This window comes from Nannospalax galili, unplaced genomic scaffold, assembly GCF_000622305.1.
Source record: "Nannospalax galili isolate Female #2095 unplaced genomic scaffold, S.galili_v1.0 scaffold1258, whole genome shotgun sequence".
Lineage (NCBI taxonomy): Eukaryota > Metazoa > Chordata > Mammalia > Rodentia > Spalacidae > Nannospalax > Nannospalax galili.
In genome coordinates, this window is record NW_008341370.1 from 1,107,131 (window position 1) to 1,111,761 (window position 4,631).

Here is a 4,631-nt window from a genome sequence, read left to right on the forward strand (position 1 = left end):
ATCCAGGTCCTCTGTAAGAAGAGTCAGTGCTCTTAACCGCTGAGCCATCTCTCCAGCCCCTCAAATAAAACATTTTTAAAAAATAAAAATATCCCAGCAGTTGGAAGGCAGAGGCCGGTGGAGCTCTGTGAGACTGAGGCCAACCAGGTCTACATAGTGAGTTCCAGGCCAGCTGAGGCTACAGAGAGACCCTGTCTCAAAAAGACCAAAAAAATTAAAATAAATAAAAATAAGAATAAAAAATAAAGGCATGTGCCAACAGGCCTGGTCGTATATTCTTTTTTTTTTTTTTAATTAAAGTTTATTTTTAATTTTTTTAAAATTTAATAACCACGAGCCAAGCGTGGTGGTGCATGCCTTTAATCCCAGCACTTGGGAGGGAGAAGCAGGTGGATCTCCGTGAGTTCAAGGCCAGCCTGGTCTACATAGTGAGTTCCAGGACAGCTGGGGCTACAGGGAGACCCTATCTCAAAAAAAAAAAAAAATTAATAACCACCAGGGCTGGAGAGATGGCTCAGCGATTAAGAACACTGGTTGTTCTTGCAGAAGACCTGGGTTCGAATCCCAGCACCTGCATGGCAGCTAACAATTGTCTGTAACGCTAGTCCCAGGGGATCCGACAGCCTCTTCTGTCCTCCATGGGCGTTGCACGACACGGGTGCCCTTACCTACATGCAGGCAATACACACATACACATTAAAAAAAAATTAATAACCACGTGATTAGAAGCATTTCATTATAGCTTTAACATATTCAGTAACACATTCCAGATACATCTTTTTCAATGGTGGCTGTAAATTTTTAGGTTCACAGTTGAATTAATACAGTCATACAATATTGAACTCAGTTTAAACTCTGTAAGACATAAAATTGAATGAGTTTTTACCCTTTAAAGATCTCCATTTCATTTTAAAATATGCTGTTTCCTACATTTTTAATGCTAGTAACACGTTTGCACATGTGTCTTTAATCTCTATGTATCTGATTATTATGAGTCACAGTCTGTTACACTCGGATCCTTAGTACCTGAGTATGGATATAAAGTCAGGTAGATTTCACTGGTAATGTTTATCACCTCTACTATTTAACATGAAGTAAATTTAAAAAAATTTAATAACTACATGATTAGAAGAAGCATTTCATTACAACTCTAACATATTCAGTGACACACTCCAGAGCTAGAGTATATACATCTCTTTCACAAGTGGCTGTAATTTTCTAGGTTCACAGTTGAATTAATACAGTTATACAATATTGAACTCAGTATAAGCCCTGTAAGATATAAAATTGAATGAGTTTTTAACCTTTAAAAAAGATCTCCATTTAATTTTAGAATATATTGTTCCTTGCAGAAAGACTCATTGTTTTTGCTACTAACACTGAGATGTTGGTGCATGCATCTCTAATCTGTATGTATCTTATTATTACTAGTCATAATCGGTTACACTTGGATCCTTGGCACCCATGCATGTCTATAAAGTCATCGGGTAGATTTCAATGGTAATGTTTATCGCCTCTACTAATTAACATGATGTAAATTTCCATGCTTCCTCCTCAAATATAATACATTTTAAAAAATTTGTTGATTTTGTGTGCGTATATATCACACAAAACATCCTAAACCCACTTCAACTATACACCCACTTCCCAGATGGCACCCCCCCATAGCCTCCCTGTCCCCTCTAGAGCCCTTATACTCTGATATCCCTGCTATTGTCTGCTGTGTTATCGGCACCCCCAGCCATTCCCTACTACTTGTCCATCTGGTGAATCTAGTCAACCTATCTAGAGGTCTTTGTTTTAGGAAGGTCAGCTGTTCCTCATCTAGCAGCAATCAGTTGTCAATATTCCTTTAGATAAGATTGGGTGTGCTGTTCATTTTCCCAGTTCTATGCTGGGTTACTATCTGGGAGTCCCTTTGGCCACTCTAGCCAACAAGTCAAAAGAAGGTATCGCCTGTCTGGCATTGTTGCTTATTATGTAGCCTTTAGCTATACATATGGACTCTTATGAAAATATATTGGCCCCTTTAATCTTTGGTTATACTTTCCTTTTGGGTACTTAAGGCCATACAGTTGGTCCAGATAAACCGATTTATTTTTACTCTTAAGGTCATTTGAGGATCTGTTCCTCAGGGGTCCCATGCGCTTGGGAGGAGCCCTGGCTCCTTTCTTTATTCAGTTCTGCCTATGTGAAGATAAGTCAAAGGTCCTGCTCAACCATAGTTGGCTTCGCTTGGAAGCATGGAGGAAATGATTCCTCTATGTTGACCCTCATTTTTATAGACTGGACACTGGTTCGAGTACATCTGGTGGGGTCTCATCAGCCTCCTTGATCAAGAGGATAGGTGAACCACCACAATTACAGGACATTTTGAGAGATGCTCAGAGTCCCCTGGAACTAGTCGACCTATGAGGACAAGGAGAAAAACTGTCCTTTATGTCCCTCTGAAAAAATTATTATAGGCCTCAAAGTATGTCTGTTAAACATCAAAGAAGGTTAGTTTCATCAGTCTGGTACTTTTAATTACTGTGTATCATGTAGATAAATCTTGGGCAAAGACCAATTGTTCTCAGATAAATCTTACCTAGACACATATTTCTTGATCTGCTATGTATACTTTGCCAGTAGGTTGTAAGAGTAATATGGTTCCCTCTAGTTTTCAAAACTAGCTAGGCATTATTTATCTCTCACACTGTCTCACCCCTCCATCATGGTTTCCCCAATTAAGGTGCCCCATTTCCCCCCTTTCTCCCTTAATAATACCCTTTTCCTAAGATCCTACCTCTCTTGAGCTCCTTCTTTCCCTTTATCCCCTAGGTTCCTTGTATACCCTTCCCTCCCCCCTCCCTTCAACTAACCCAATTTTTATCCTCCCCCCTCCCTTAAACTAACCCAATTTGGCATTATTTATCTCTCGCATTGTCTCACCCCTCCATCATGGTTTCCCCAATTAAGGTGCACCCATTTCCCCCCTTTCTCCCTTCTCCTACGGTCCTACCTCTCTTGTGCTCTTTCTTTCCCTTTATCCCCTAGGTTCCTTGTATACTCTTCCCTCCCCTAAACTAACCCAATTTTTATCCATATCTCCCTTATTAACACCTCCTTTAAAAAAGATCTCCATTTCATTTTAAAATATACTGCTTCTTACAGAAAGACTCATGGTTTCTTTCGATTATCCTGGTTCCTCCAGTTATGTCTGGATACATACACACTTATCAGGGTTTGGTTCTAGGATCCACATATGAAGGAGAACATATGTCAATTTTTTTCTGAGTCTGTGTTACTTCACTTAGTATAACAGTTTCTAGTTCCATCCATTTACCTGCAAATTTCATGATTTCATCTTTTTTACTGCTGAGTAAAACTCTATCATATAAATGAATCACATTTTCAATATCCACTCATCAATCGAGGGACACTTAGGTTGCTTCCATCTCTTAGCTATTGTGAAAAGAGCAGCAACAAACATGGATGTACAAGTGTCTCTACAATAGGATGAGTTCTTTGGGTATATGCCAAGGAGTGGTATAACTGGGTCAAATGGTAGGCTCATTTGTATTTTTTAAGAGTTCTCCACACTGCTTTCCATAGGGATTGAACAAGTTTGCAGCCCCACCAGCAGTGGATGAGTGTTCCCCTTTCCCCCCATCCTCTCCAACATTTGGTATCATTTGTTTTCTTGATCTTAGCCAGTCTGACTGGGGTAAGATGAAATCTTAAAGTGGTTTTAATTTGCATTTCCCTAATTATTAGTGATGTTGAACATCTTTTAAGATGTGTCATAGCCATCTTTACTTCTTTTGAGAACTCTCTGTTCAGCTCCTTAGCCCACTTTTAATTGGGTCACTTCTTGTCTTGATTCTGTTTTTTGAGTTCGTTATATATTCTGGATATTAAACCTCTGTCAGATGTGTCACTGGTGAAAATTTTCTCCTATTCTGTGGGTTTTCTGTTCGCTTCCCTGGTTGCCTCCTTTGATGTACAGAAGCTTTTTAGTTTAATGAGGTGCCATTTGTTAATTCTTGCCCTTGTTTCCTGAGCAATTGATGTCCCGTTTAGAAAATCCTTTACTACACCTATATCTTGTAGGTTTTCCTCAATGTTTTCTTCTAATAGTTTCAGAGTTTCAGGTTTTACATTGGCATCTTTGAGCCATTTGGAATTGACTTGTGCTGGATGAAAGATAGGGGTTTCGTTTCATTCTTCTACTAGGGGTTTAGTTTCATTCTTCTACAGGTGGAGATCCAGTTTTGGCAGCACCATTTGCTGAACATGCTATCTTTCCTCCAGTGAATATTCCTGGCCCCTTTGTCAAATATCAGGTGGCTGAAATTGCATTTACTTATATTTGGGTCTTCAATTTTGTTCCATTGATCTATGGGTCTATTTTTGTGCCAGTACCATGTTGTTTTTATGACTATAGCTCTGTAATACAGCTTAAAATCTGGTATAGTAACCCCCTTGGCATTGCTCTTAGTGCTCAGGGTTGCTTTGGCTATCCGATGTTTTTTGTGCTTCCATATGAATCTTAGGATTTTTTTTTTTCTAATTCTGTGAAAAATGTCATGGGGATTTTGATTGGCATTGCACTGAGTCTATAAATTACTTTTGGTAGGAAGGTCATTTTT